We start from the raw sequence: 15,712 nt of genomic DNA, 5'->3' as shown, positions 1-15,712 counted from the left end.
AAAATGGACCTTATTAACTCCTGCGCTCAGTGATCGCATCCGATATAAATGACAATTGTAATGTTTGCTGTTTTCTGTCTTTGGGGACTGCTGAGCTGTGTTATTGTTGCCGTATGTGCTCTGATTTGATTTCGAGGCCAGCCGGACTGGTTGTGGGCCCGTAACTGTATACTACTTTTGCACAATAAAGGTCTTTAAAAAAAAAAAAATGTTCTGCACCGGGTACCTCCTGACCCTGCTACGCCAATGGTGGCAGTAGGGGGCTGCAGAGCCACGTCTGGCTAGTTACAAATCTCCTTGGCGGGGGGTTTGAGAACATGGGGACCACCATTCACAAGGCTTGGTCACATGGGTGTGTGGCTGCATCTGCCAGTGCCAGGGGATGGCAAGGGAGCAGTGCAATGGTGGAGTCACCGGTACCAGGATGTGGCAAAGCAGGACAGGGCGAAGACGCACCGCCATTAACTGGATACCAAAAGCAGCTTTGAAATTGAAAGAAGAGAAATATATTTCAACCCCATATTTGTTGCTGAAAATTGTAATAATAATTGTATGCTTTTTACCCCTTACAAGGCGTCAAAGCGCTTTTCGACGAGTAGAAAGCTATTCTGGAAGCCAAAAAGGAATAGTGGTGGATTAGTATAGGGAAATATGAGTTAATTTGGGCAGACGTACACACAAAACTCACACAAAGCACACAGCATGGGAAACCCTGCAACTATAACTACACTATACAAACACTCAGGCCAGGTATGGTCAGTGGACGCCTCATCAGATGATTGGAGGTCATTTCACCAGCATGATTGTTCAGAATATTAATAGTGCTAGCTGAGAGTGTTGCTAACCAGGGCTTTAAGTGGGATGAAAAAACTGGGGTGGGTCTCTCGAAGGGGCGTGCCCGACGTAATTAAAGGCGTGGCTTAAAAATGCATAAACTGAAAATCTGTGCTAAGCATAGTGTGACATCCGACTGGTATTTTACTGCTTCTGTCACTGCATTCAGCTATATAATACAACAAGTAACATTATACCTACAACAAGCCTGGACTATTGGCTTTGTCAGTGGTTTTTATTTGCTTAAGATAACTAAGCAACAACTATGGCTTTCTTGTATAGAATATTGAAAATGCTTCTGTTCTAAAATGATGAGATTGAAAGAACTATAACAAGTCTCTTTGAAGTTACATCTAAAGCAGTGAAGGGTGGCATCGCTGCAAAGTTAAGATTTCTTTTTTTCACCGAGGGTGAGGGCGAAAATGGAGAACCCGATAGGGACCCATCTCAGCACCTGTTTTTTAGAACGGAGGGTGCTCAGCACCGGCAGGACCCGGCTCACTTAAAGCCCTGGTGCTAACATTGTCTGCATTTAACATCTCCCTTCTCAGCCGCTTGTCCTGTGCATATATGTATATATTGCATATACAGGTTGAATCCCTTGAACATAAAGTTAATGGATTGCTCATATTGTTGCAATGAAACTGACACTGCTTCTAGGTGAGGACAAGTAAGCCGCACACTCACAGACCGATGCTCCAGTGGAGAAGCAGCTCAGTGTGGCATTCAAAGCGTGCTAGTTTGGTCTGTTCAAGCGAGCAGATGGTTCTGGCAAGGGATGCACTTGCTATTTGATGATTTGAGGTTCAAAGTCGTCGTATAATTGGTGCGCACAGGCATGCTTGGCTGATCTATACTCAGTGTATTCCTATGTTTGGGTATCCAAACGCTTTAATTAGGATCTAATATCACAATGTCTGTCTACCACAGTTGACTTGCTGATCTGATGCCTTCTTTTCAATTCCCAAGGGCATAGCGGCGCAGCGGGAAGCAGCTTCACGCAGTTATTACACAGTACAAGGGCTAGATCAGTGCTTAATTTGTAAAAAAAATAACAATAAAAATAAGTGCCAGGGCTCTCGTCAGGAGGCCATTGCAGCTTGCACCACACATTGCCGCAACATGATGCCGATGTTAGTAACAACACAACTACTAACCATCACACTCCTACAAGTGTGACAATTCGGACTATTCCAAGCCCCCAAAGCTATAAGAATGGCTTGGGTTGCAGGTAAAAGTCATTTTTAATGTACACAGAATTAATAATTGACAGTTGTTGTTATCTCAGATAGCACCACCTTGTGGCAGACTGCAACAAGAGCCGGTGGTGACAATTAAGTGCTGGTGTCGAGCACCACCGGCTCAAATGAAAGCACTGCAAAACACACAAGATGATGGACGGAATGTTGCACAATGGCATAACATTCAGCAGTTCGGGCTGGACTGTTCCCATGAGGCACAGGGTCAAGACTGATTTGCATATGCCATGTCTGAACTGGGGTGGCTTGGTGAGCAAAATAACGATGGATTAAACCCAGATCTGTGACTGGTAGTGAATGTTTTGCCATTGTGCAACTTTCTGTCCATCATCTTGTGTGTTTTGCAAATGAAAGCACTGGCTAGGCTAAAGCTTCCTATTATTTGCTTGAAAAACAAGGTCTACCGAAAAAGCCCATATCCTATCAAAAACATGATTCTGTATTATGTTCTAAAAAATTGGCAAACAAAAGTAACGAATCCCATATCGATTACATGATGTCATCATGGGAGGGAGTGTGACAATAGCACCACAGCATCAATAACACTTCAAGTTGAACACAATAAAAAAAAAAGCTGGAAATGTGAATTTCAAGCTTACCAAGGTAAGGTAACATGATTATGACATAATGTTAAAGTGACCTTTAGGACAGCTCGCCAATCCAAAGGTGTGTCATTGTATCACATCCAGTGCTGAAAATAGAAACCATGTGCTCTTGAATAAAAAAAACTGCAAGGGGTGGGGAGAAATAAGTGACAGCAGCAAGTGGTTGAAGTCAGTGTCAGTCAGGCTGTGGTATATTAATTTAATTTGTATTTTTATAACGAGGCACTAGCTACAAGGACAGTGAGGCGCTTTTTTTTAAAAAAAACAGTAACAATAAAAGAGGACATAACAGGCCAATGGAGGTAAGTGAGAAGGGAATACTAAAGGAATCATGGAGTGTAGAACTAGAAGGGTTATATCTGGAAGGGTGAACAAGATCTGAATCAGCACAGAAGTCTTGCTGACTGAAGCGGGTAGAGGGAGGGAGGGGACTAATAAAGGAAATGTATTTTGAACACATAAGCCTTGAGGTTTTTCTTGAAGGACAGGAGTTTAGGGTTCAGTCTCGACTCCCCAAGGATATGGCTCGAGAATCTAGGAGCCAGGCAGGAGAAATTTTGATTTGCTGTTTTGCTTTTCTTACTTTGAGGGCTTTCATGAAGAAGGTTGTGTGTTTTCCTCTTGTGATCCTTTTGCCTCCTGTAAAAGTAAATTTTTTTTGAGGTAGGAAAAAAAGACCCCTGTAAGTGCCCTCGTGAGTTATGCACGTGGGTAAAACGTTAGCGCATTTGACAATGTTAATATAAACAACAACTTCTTGAAATATAGAAACTTGAATTCAGCAGCGGCTCCTCCCCAATGGCAAACGAGCGTCGCCCCACTGGCTCGGAATTAGCAGCTGAAAAATAAAACGATATTTTATTACTGTTTTATTTTTTTAGCTGTTGGCTGAGCCAGTAGGTGTAGGGATGGGTGGGACCGGGACATGAGAGGGAGGACAAACAAAGTGCTATGTGCACATCTAAGTGTGCATGTCTGTTTGGCGGCTGTTTCAGGCCGGCCAAACAGACATACGCATTTGATTTCTCCACCCAGCTGCATTCTACAGCCAGGTGGAGAAATGGCACAGACTCCCTGTGCCTGAGCAGAACGTCAAATCAGCCCACTCAGGCCAAACCTGGCGCTCGTCTCATAGTATGAGAGCAGCGTCTGGATTGGATGGCGAGTATGTCCTAGGGGCTGCCAGAAAAAACAGAAGAATGGAAGAGCACCGAAGCGCGAGGCCGCCGCAGGACTGTTTAAGGCTTTTAAAAAACGTTTTGTTTTTCAATTCAACCCTCCCCTCGCCCCCTGCTGCCACCGCAGCTGCTGCTGCTGCTGTCCCACCATTCCATATTGGTAGCAGCCGCAACTGCTTGAAATACAAGGAAGAATGCCACATAACTGTGGATTACACAGAGGGGAAACAGCCCTTACATCGCAAGCGTTACAACGCATGCCATTGCAACGTGAAAGGTATGTAGCAGGGGGTAGAAGGTGTTGGATTTAACTCCAACACCTTCCCTACTGTCGCGCACACTGGAGTTGGAATAGTAAATTAAACTATTCCAACTTTCAGCACAACCCCGACAGCAGGTTGGGGCAAAGATTTGCGTTGCAATGGCATGCAGGGTAATAGCATGCGTTGTAACGTCATACAACCAGTAAGGCTTTGTGATGATGATTCGCAAAGAGCTGCTGCGCTAAACTGTGCTTTTCCCCTTTCTGCTCTATTTCCTACTAGAAGAGAGCATTTTGCTTCATGTTTGATCACCTGCTTAGAGGTTTACCAACATTCAGAGTGGGGGGATAATTATGAGAAATGCCAGGGGTACTCTGTTAGGTGATCAAACATGGAGCAAAATGCTCTCTTCTAGTAGGAAATAGAGCAGAAAGGGGAAAAGCACAGTTTAGCGCAGCAGCTCTTTGGGAATCATCATCACAAAGCCTTACTTTGTGTACATCTCCTCCTTTCCCGAGCCCTGTGCCGCGTGGCATAGTGAGGAGGGGTTGATGCATGAAGTATTTCTTTGGTATAGGAGCAGGGCTTTAAGTGGGATGAAAAAACCGGGGGGGGGGGGGTCTCAAGGGGGCGTGGCTAATGTAGTTAAGGACGTGGCTTAAAACATGTCGGCTAAAAGTTTGTGCTTAGCATAGTGTGCCGCCCGATTGGTATTTTGTTGTTTCTGTCATTGCATCCAGATATATGATACAACAAGTGACATCATACTTACAACAAGTCAGGACTATTGGCTTTGTCAATGGTTGCTAGTTGCATAAGACAAATAAGCAGCAATGGTGGCTTGTATATAATATTGAAAAAGCTTCCACATAAAGCCCTGGTGACACCACGACAATGTTGCTGCTCCTGAAAAAGAGAAGAGAAATTCAGAGAGAAAATCACTCTCTTTAAAGGATTTCCCTTCCCCTATACCGCTCGAAAAAAACGGACCTCCTGTGCCAGGGCACAAAACAGAGCCCGATAGAGACCCGTTTTGAGGCCTCCTTAAAAAAACGGCCAGTGCTCAGACCCGGTGAGACCCGGCCCACTTAAAGCCCTGTATAGGAGGGCACGTGCATGCATCAGGTGTTTCTGATCCTGGATGAAACTTAACCACAGACATCCATTACCATCTAGGAAGGAAGGGGGTTGTGTGAGGATTTTATGGTTTAGCACACATCCCCCCTTAATCATATGAATCAAGTGTGCAGTCATCCTGGACCCGGCCCTAGAGAACCGTGCTGCAAGCCAGTGAACTTTGCCAACACCAGGACACCTTTGGCTGCGCCCTCACTTGGTGTGTTTTCAGTTCAAAGCTGCAATCTAGACAGGTTTGGAAGGCCTCTTGTTTTGAATTATAGCTGGATCCAACACAAATGCCTGAACTAAAGGGCCATCCGCACGGTTTTGTTCGAGTCTCATTGTACCTTGAGAGGCAGGTAGATACAGCACCTTGATGCCAGGAAACAAAGATGCTCACCTTATTACTTCACAAGTGCTTAAGCTTAAGAGATAAGCTATGCTTTTGAGGCAGGCTTCTGACGTTTCCAATCTCTGTAGGTACACGATATGCAAACATGACAAGAAAGCCAGATATATCAGTTTATATGAGTAATTACATCAATAAACACTTGTATAGTGCTTACTTTATAGGCTTTTTTTTAATATTCAAAAGACCACTTTTAGCAACCTTAGAAAATAAAAGATCGAGAAAAAAATTATGGTTCTGCACTTATGCCTTGCATTTTGTATAATGCTCCGTGGTGCAGGTTCATATTCACTGAGCTACATTACAAAGATTATAACTTTTGACCTGTGGATAACACAAATATCTCTGCAATAACCCACTGAGCTATCTGCAAGGACAACAATTCAGTGACCTTCGTGTTACACCACGTGCTTTGTCTCATGTATGTTACCTCAGCAAGTGCATTAACCACTAGAGTTACCTTACTGTTATTATAGTCTGAGAATTGCTGTTTATATAAAGGTTTCTGCAGTAGGTGCCTCGCCCGCAGGATATTTTAAAATGCAGTTGATTTGTGACCAATTAAATAAGCCAGAACACGTTTACCACCACGTGCCATTTTTGCCAATTTCTTTGTGGTGGAGTTTTTCAAAAAATAAATCTGTAACATGATGTCAGACTCTGCTCCTCCCCTCATTGCTCCGCCCACTTTCTCTTGCCAACCAACGACGCCCATTTTCCATTTCCAGCACCGCAGGCATTGCACAAATTGAGCAAGCATAGGGTGTGATCCTGCCATCATCTATCATGGAATTTGGGGAGAAGCCAGGAGCTCTCTAACCGGTGCCTTTTACAGAAGATAGTTTTAATCTACAATAATTCGATCTAACAGCAAGAAGGAGGGATATTTATTTACACCATAGCAGCAAATTGTGCATGTACCTGTAACCTGTTAGGATCGGGACCCCATACAAAACACTGGGTGCACAGCAGTTAAATATGTTTGCACCCCAGGACAATTAATTCTACCAATCAGATCTTTTAAAGCAGTAGAAATAATCTAGACTGTTTTAAATACTGGGCCAGGATATCATGCACATTACTTGCCCACTGTACATTAATAGTCCATCAAACATTCTGTGCCAAAAAATAAATTAAATTACTACTTAAAGTGAAGACATTATATTTCAGGATTCTGCTGTCCTGTCACTTGCCTGGGAACATAAAAAGTGAGGGGTGCTCCAATATTACCGGGCACTAGCAATAATACTTTTCTTAGGGGCTCTTTAGAATGTTGTGGGGTGCAGCTGATCATGTGCTCAACATGGGCTCGTGGCTCAGTGGCCAAGTGCATCTCTACACTAGTGTCCTGCATCACAGGCTAACATCCCAGCCTGTCCACTTATACTTCCATCTGAGGTCAGTTAAATGAGCCCCACTGTACTGGATGATAAACACATGTACGTATGTTCTTAGGGCCAAAAGGCGGCCTTGGCAACGAGTTTACCCTTTAGAAATGGACAGGTTGTATCCGGCATCGGCCCAATGAGCCTGTTCTTCAAATATGCACTCTGTCAGTGCCCCCCGTAAACACCCAGCTGAACAATCCACCCATGATAAGAGGCAACCAAACTTGCCAGGGCCGAAGCAAGTTTTAGGAAACACGCCTTGAACCCAGGGCCCTAGCCACTAACTCTGGAAAGGTCTGACAGACAATGCAAAGGCTCACCAGCGATGAACTCCACCCCCACCAGCATCCATCCATGCATTGTGTCACAGGGAACTTAGGTCACACTAGAAGTACTAAAATAACACTAGAAAAAGGAGTAAAGAGGTAACAACTGCTGTATTAAGCATTGAAGGAGCTGCAATTCCATGATGGCAAGGCATCAATTTAGCTAAAAAGGATCACTATGCAATGCTTACAGCTAATGGTCAATTCACTCTGCATCCAAAGCTATCTTCTGTGTCAAAGGAAGGATATGTTAAACTCCCATTTGCCTGCTGTCTGTAAATTATCTCTAGTAATGCTACTTCAAAGGGGTATTCCTAGTGGCAACATTAACTTTATACTCGCTTATTAGGTCTGGCTTGAAATAACAGGAGCATGTCTCTTTCACTTCTTCTGGCAGTTTTGTGTATCGTTTCACCTCCTCTGAAGTGCATGTTTTTCATTACGTGAGGGTGTGTTTCACATCACATTAAATTCTTTATATCATAAATGCATTCTCTACAGAAATCAGTAACTTTGTTTTATTAAATCTGGCTTTTTAAATATTTTTATATCTGGTTCAAATCAAGCCAGACGTGTTGACTTTGGCAATGCTTGTGTTTTTTGTGCCAGCGTGAGAGTCTTGTAGCTCCACAAATAACAGGTGCTTCCATTACACACCTCATAAATGCCATGTGGTCTATCTTCATTTCTCACACCTTCAGCAGTCCTGGCTACTTAGAAAACAACAACGACTTTGAAAGAGGCAGAGGATGTATGGATCACGGATAAATGGTCTATCATACACGCTCCCAATAATATCCGTATGATACCACAGTATGATATGACTTCGATTGTGATTTAATATTCATATATTGATGTGGGTACAGACTGTAATCACAATCGACTATGGGTTTCCTCGTTAAATAACGCGGTACCCTCACCCACCAATGTGGCATGCCTCATCACAGAGTGTGGTCCTCTCCATAATTTCCCCCCATCCCACGCAAGAATTACAGACTCATGTACTAACAACAAGACTGTGTTTTACTGTCACTGACCAATGCAGGAGGTAGCCACTAAACCTGGTGTTGAGCATTGGTTTAGGATTTCTTCCATGTTTTCCTTCTACCCACCACAACACACAAAACCATTCTACACAAGGGAGTGGATAGTGGTAAGCATTGGGACATCAGTCACAAACAAAGCTGTGGGGCTTATCAGCTGAAACATGTTGACCAAAATGGACACAGGGGATAATGCTTACCCATAGAGTAACAGCTTTGTTTTTACTAGAGGCAAAATACAATGACTAGGCATTGTCTACCACTAGATAATTTTAGAGATACAGTTAAGGGTTCACCATGGTTTCTTGAAAATTCATGAAAACTGGATCAGGCTTGTTAGTGAAGGGTTGAGCCTCACACATACCATCCGCAGTGGGAGATTTAAATTCCACAAGTCCCCTACTGACAACTCCGGTTTAAAAGTCCACCATTGATTTAAAAAATTATCCAAGGTGAGTAGAGACCCAGTGATGAAGCATGTCACCATGACGTATGAGGGTTTAGCTTCCTTAAACAAGGGAACCCAGTTCTGGTCTGTACCGACACTATTATAGGAGTATTAATCCAGAATCATTAGCCAATTGTTCTGTGGTGTTGTATGTTTAGTCAACAGATATGTCCATGTTGTGATTGCTAAATTAATTTTAGAGAGTTAAAAGCAACTAAGAGCCTCAGATGTCAATGTGTGGCTGTTCAAATACCAAGACTAGCTGAAGGTTTAACCCATGACATTGGCCAACTTCCAACAATGCCTCAGTGGGGTTGGATTGTATAACCCCACGGGAAGTGAAAATAATACCTGGACGTCATTTAAGGGTCTCGAAGGGTTGCGGCTGTGAGCCAGGACTTGCCCTTTGAGACTCCCGGCACTGCGATTGCGTTCCCTGGCCTCAGAGCTGGCAGAATCAGTGCCAGGAACACAGGGGCAGCTCTTTCCTATAGGCGTTGGTTGGGGCTCTACTTCCCTATTTTCTGATAATATTAGTGTAATTCAAAATTGAGTACAATTGACTGGAACAGGTCCTCCCCCAGCAGCTGAGGTAAGTAAAAAAAATGCTTTAAATGTATGTTGTGTACAGGTTTGCGGTGAGTACGTTTATGTGAGCAAGAGTGTTTGAATGTGAGTGTATGTGTAAGCATGTGTGTGTATGAGTAAAAATGAGGAGCGTCAGTGACAGGTAGTGAGTGATAATTAGTCAGAATGATTTGAGAGTGAGTGTGATTAAATAGGAATGTGTGAATCAGAGTGAGTGATAAGTGAGACTGAATGAGAATTGAGGCATTCATGGTAAAATACTAGCCCTGGCAATCCTTGGCATGCCTGCGACTTGTGACAATATACTGGCAGACAGGAGGTAACTTTGGCATAATAGTAAAATACTGGTACTGGCATACTGGAGAGAAATAATTAGTAGTGAAGGTAGTTCGTGACATAGTAGTAAAATTCTGGTTGTTCCATACAAGAGGAAATTCTGGGCACATGGGGCAACCATGGCAAAATGCTGGCACTAGCATATTGGAGGTACTTATTGTTATGAGGGACGACAACAGTGACATGCGAGGGGGCAGTCATGACAAAACAGTTGCCTTGACATACTGAGGTCATTTTGACACAAGTAATTTTTGGCCTAAGAGGACATCCATGACAGAATGCTGGCCCAGGCACAATGGAGGTCATTTTTGACAAATGGAGGGGGAGGAGGTTAATGGAGTCAGGTTTCATTGGCGTGAAAAACCATGAAAGTGCTTGAATATTTAAGGATTGTACCCATAGAGCTTATGGCTTTTAAACAAATGTATGTGAAAGTTGTGTTCCCAAATGCACTATTTTACTTAATTTTTCTCAACATTTTCTCTAGGGCCAAACCCCGAACCCATATAGAACCAGTCTGCCTGAACCATCTTGCGACAATTCATGGCTAGTATTACTCCTTAGAACTTTCAAAGATGATGTTAGCAACCTAATATAGGTGGGATCTAAAGTAGACCTGCATACCTGTTGTGTTGTTATATCAATCATGTGATTATTATAGAACTTTAGCAATGTCATTTATTGTGATGGCATCAGGGTTGAGGTCATGTGAAATGACCTGCTAGGAAAATTCAGGTTGAAAGGCTATATGATGTCACTACTTGTGATGCCATTAAGGTCAAAGGGTGTGTGATGATCCTTACCCTACCCCTGGCATTTTTGTGAATTGACGTCCATGAAGTAATATAATCCTGTTGACCCAAATGGAGTTAAGAAGAGACCACTTAACTATGCATAAGGCGAGGGTCTTTATCTACCTTGGTAGCCAAGCTCTTGAACATGGCTGGTTTAAGCTGTGTCAGCTATGTAAGATTCTACGTAAGATTCTTTACTTCCTTATCCTGGACTAACACAAAGGAGATGTGAGAGGTTGAAATAATTTAAAAGGATTATGGCACAGGATTCAAACATGTGATCACAGGGTAAAAGACTGAATTTCAGTGGCTACATTAGTTCACTGAGCAGCCAGCTGACTAATACTCTTTTCTCTGACTTACTGACCCAATCAATATGTTCTCATGCCAAAACTACGAGCAAAGTCTTCAAGTCTCACCCAAACCACCTTGTGCTGTTGTGTGCGTCAGTATTTTTCCCTTCTAAGACCCAGTCTCTAGAATTATCCCTCTGGGTGGTATGCCCTTCTCTGCAGAACTTTAAATTAACCCTCAAGTCCAGTCTCCTAAGATGTGAAGGCAAAAAGTTCGAGCTCTCAAGTTTCCCAGGTTTATGGTCAGTAGCATATCCAGTCCATGATTTTTTTAAATCTGGATTCTGGTACTTTAAATCCTATTTGTATAATAAATAAACAGGGTTAAAAGTAGCAGAAGGCAAAGAAAAATCTGGACTCGATGAGCTATTCACGCATGTTAGTAGAAAAATGGAGAGCTCTGGAAAGAAACAAATAACTCTCACTGCCTTAATATATATCGTAAATTTGTGATTCTATTAAATACAGTTATAAATTGTATTTTCCCACTTTATTTTTAGGTCTCGCCTATGCAGCGCGCATGCGCTTCTGAGGAGACCTTTAGCCATCGTTTGCTCTTTTTGGAAGCACATACTCGTGCTTGTGGGGGCATACACCTTGCGCAGAGGCGCGCCACAAGCATGAGTATGTGCTTCCAAAAAGAGCAAAAACAGCTACTGCTTCGTGCACGCGTAACTACGTTTTTTTTCTACAACTGGCTGTCTTTTAGCTTGTGAAAGATATAGGCTTCTGACAATGCCTGCGTAGGTATCCCATAATAACGAGTTGAGGATATAAATGTCAGATGGTATAGTTATTGAGCCTTTTAATCTACATCTGTTTTCATGCACATTTTATTTCATTATTGAATACATTTCCTTTTAAAGCTACTGGATGTGATTGTGTTGCGGTTTTTAGTTTCTATATTTACTTCTAAATATTTAACTTTCTCAGTTGAGTTCTTTGTTGTTCAATTCGAAAACCTCGAAATAAAACAAAGTATGTGATCAAGTAAACCACACTACACTTCAGTCAACTGTCATATTCATTATTGTGTCGACCGCTGATCTCCTACTGTGGTCCCACGTAACACCTACATGTTTCTCCTATGTACAGTTTAATTCTAATCGAACTTTTTAGGACCTTTGCAGCGGTTGATTTTGAGGGGAAAACAAAAACTGTTTTATCGGTCAAAAGCTTTGTTTTTTTATGGCCAGTGTTTACAAGAGCGGCTGGATACGTCCCGGCTATGCCACACCACACCCAGACCTTCTTTTTTTAAAGAGACTCAACGTTTGCTGTGATTGGCTGACACGTGGGGCTACGTTGCAAGTAAGGCGGAGGAACAAGGACGACATCTGCCATGGGGGGGGGGAGGAAGCATTGTTAAACGCTTCTGCTACTACAAAGTGGGGTAGTGGGAACCTCCAGAGTTCTGTTACACTCCAATGGGGCACTTTTATGAAACAAGCATTGGCATAGCCAATAGCTCTCGCCTTTGGGACCTTGTGTTTACTTTTTAACAGTTGATGTTGCACCAAGGATATTGCGCTGCATAATTAAATACTTATAAAGGTCCCAAAGGCGAGACCTATTGGCTATGCCAATGCTTGTTTATTTTTGTACCTGTCACACATTTGCAACTTTGTGCCTTACTGTAGTCACTCACTTTGGTTTATGTTAACCATGTTATCGTGCTATGTACCGTCATTATCCTGCTGAACATCATTTCTGTGCTAAATGTTAATGCTACGAAGTAAATAATGTCATTTATGCTGTTATTAACTCTTAGACTCGCTGCATGATAGTTTAGCTTGTTTTTAATCTGTATTTAGTGTTCTCTGCTGCAGCGTGTTTAGTTTAGAGCAAGTCTCCTGGCCTCATGCACTTTGTCAAACACAACCAAAACCCTGCATCCCGTACTCGGGAAAGGGCAGCCAGGATTCCGCTGCAAATCAGAGCGCTTTGTATGAAACTTATGAAACTTATATAGCGCAGGACTTACCCTGGGGCATCTCCGCGCTTGCTTAGGGAACCCGTCCTGGTATTCCCCTGTGAGAAACCCCGGCAGGGTATCCACAAGGTGAAAGCCAGGCATCCCGCCGCGAGGGGCCGATGTGGAGATTAAGCAAGCTATTGCCCAGAGTCGCAGAGTGTGACCCCGTGAGTCGAGTAGGCACCGGAGCGAGAATTGTCGAGACCGTGGAATTTATGAGCCCGAGACCCGCCGAGGCGGGGAATCGAACCCTGGTCCACGGTCGATCTCAGATTCCGGGTCTGCCGCCTCTAACCACTGAGCCACACTTCTCCACGCTTTGCAGACTCATCTGGAGTATGAAGCGCTACATGAGCTCCAATACAAATAATATGTCCAATTACCGATCCTAGGTTAATAATGGCATGTCGTCGTTTATTTTAAAATGTGATAAAATTGTTCACACTGAAAAGAAGCATACTATAAAAACACTTCAAAAATAGACAAACGCGCACAAATTCAGATTGGAAATGCAATTTCTTCGGTGTTTGAAGCCTGGAAATAAAGGAAACGATGAAAACGAGGTGCAAGTCTAGAAAAGTAGATAAATTAGTGAGGCACAGATTGCGACTGAGTGAGAAAACGAAACAGTGGAGGAGAGAGGGAGAGGGAGAGAGAATGAGACACGCCCCTTTCTGAAAACGCTGCCCAGCTGTCTCATCTGCTGGATGTACCACTTGTCCCAACACAGTGTCTTCAGCCTAGTGGTCCCATGCATAGAGTTCATGCGGCTAATTTACTATATATATTACGTTCAGTCCTGGAATTTTTGGGTAAACTTAAAAATCCCCCCACTATTTGCCATGCAAAGAAGGCTGCCTTTACAGAGTCTATGCTATACACTCCGGTCGCATGCTGAGATTCTCAAGACCACATTTTAAAAGGTTAAAACAAAACACCCTACACGCTCCAGAATGCAAAGTGCTGAGGGTAGAGTGTCAGGACCGGCTGAGTGACGTCAGCTAGACACAGATAGACAAAACAACCGGAGATCACAATGCTATAAAGTGGGGATCTCGGCACTGCACCTGTCTGCTGTAGAATTGGGGAGCCCGTACTGGCCAAACTTCCCATATAATACATTCACGATGAGATTTTTAATATGAAATAATACTTAGACACGCCAAAACAGAAGTAGCCAGACTCCTTCATTTCCCCCCGCAATGGAATAAACACGATAACAACAGGTGAACTGGAGAGGATAGAATGATGGTATTAATCCGTCTTGGCCAAACTCTCACTGAAACCACACCTCCAAACTTGGGCAGTTCGCCATCGTGTTCCACAACGTGGTGGCGGAAACAAACAATAATATTTCCAATTCATAATTTATCAAGGCGCTAGTTCAGCAGAGACATTTATATTTGCACAAGGCGCTATGTAAGGGACCCCGCTGCCACACTCGGTGATGCTGCTGTTATCGTCACAAAGTTTTTCCTAATAATCAATTTGATTTTTGTTACAATTTCAAGCCATCTTTGCTGTCACGGGTATGTGTCACTTTAGTCACACCCTTCTTCAACCTTAAAAGTGCATACAGAGAGCCAATTCCAGCATAATAGAGAATAAATTGTGGATTTCCATCAACAATCGAGCACCATTTACAAACATAAACAAAAATAATTAAGCGCTGCTGAGTTTAAAGCCCACGATTTTCAGATTTTTAAATAAAATGTGAAATTCCTCACCTGAGAGCGTGGTGCTTCAGCCAGAGAGGTCTGCTGCCATTGGCGCCGAGCAGCTCGTCTGCTTCCTTCCTCCTCCTCCTGCCGCCCCCTCGCGGCTCTGACACCCCTCCTCCCCCTCCTTGTCCAGACCTGACTCACGGGGCTCCCCAGCCACGCGCCTGTGCTGACCTCCCTGGCAGCAGCCGAGGCAGCGCGCGCAGGTGGGAGGCTTCCGTGCATGGAGGCTTCAGTGATTCTGTGAGGAAAGCAAACACGGGGCAAAGGCAACGCCGCCTGCAACAGAGAGCAGAGGAGACAGGACTCCGTTCTTTCACACAACTCCCCTCGCGCTACCTCAGTCAAGAGATTCCAGCCCAGGATCCAGGCGTGCACATGTAGCTGCTGTGTTCATGTTACTTCAAACTGAGCAACGCCTACTAACTCCTAGATTCCAAGCACAGGGTTCAACCAGGCACACACTCACTCATCATTCACCTGCACTGCACACCACACACCTAAACATAGGACACATTCTTGAAATACTTAAAGTTTAAAGGGCCACCTACTGAAAAGGTTTAAGCCAGGGCTGAAATACCTCCTGCTGTGCATGATAAGGACATTGCAAATCACCGAGGAGTTCCATGTAAGCATATAGAGCATGGGTACTCACAGGGCCGGCGCTAGGCGTGGGCAGCTGCCCAGGGCCTCGCACTCAGCCCACCGGCATGGGGCCACGCACTGGTGATGTGTCCTGTCAGTTCCCTGGCGATCCATTTCAAAGAAAGGTGTCACCTTTCTTTGAAATGGAGGGGCCCCCCTCCCTTGGCCTCTCAGGGATGGTATCTGGATACATAAGGGAGGGAGACGCTCCCTTCAATTGAAAGGAGACGCATTCACAGACACTGTGGGAGGCCCATTGTCCATCATTTTGGCGCCCCCATAGTTTTAACTTTTAGCCCACAAGCAATTCTCACACCTATCGGACTGAAGGTGTGAGAAATGCTTGTGGGCTCAAAGTTAAAACTGTGGGGGGCGACAGAATGCTGGACAAGAGGCCCCCCACAGTGTCTGTGAATGGTCTCCTTGCA

The 15,712-nt window shown here is 43.8% G+C and overlaps 1 protein-coding gene across 2 annotated transcripts in view; it reads right to left on the bottom strand.

Moving 5' to 3' along the window:
- GPR68 (G protein-coupled receptor 68) overlaps window positions 1–14,731 on the bottom strand; it is a 218,826-nt gene extending 204,095 nt beyond the window's left edge. The window contains exon 1 of one of the 2 annotated variants that reach the window (XM_078660049.1): window positions 14,646–14,731. The gene's annotated coding sequence lies outside the window, so the exon portion shown is untranslated. The remainder of the gene's footprint in view (window positions 1–14,645) is intronic. The other variant, XM_078660047.1, reaches the window with a different exon arrangement.
- Between the last annotated feature and the right edge of the window lie 981 nt (window positions 14,732–15,712).

This window comes from Lissotriton helveticus, chromosome 9 (assembly GCF_964261635.1).
Source record: "Lissotriton helveticus chromosome 9, aLisHel1.1, whole genome shotgun sequence".
NCBI lineage: Eukaryota > Metazoa > Chordata > Amphibia > Caudata > Salamandridae > Lissotriton > Lissotriton helveticus.
This window is presented reverse-complemented; position numbering and strand designations above follow the sequence as displayed.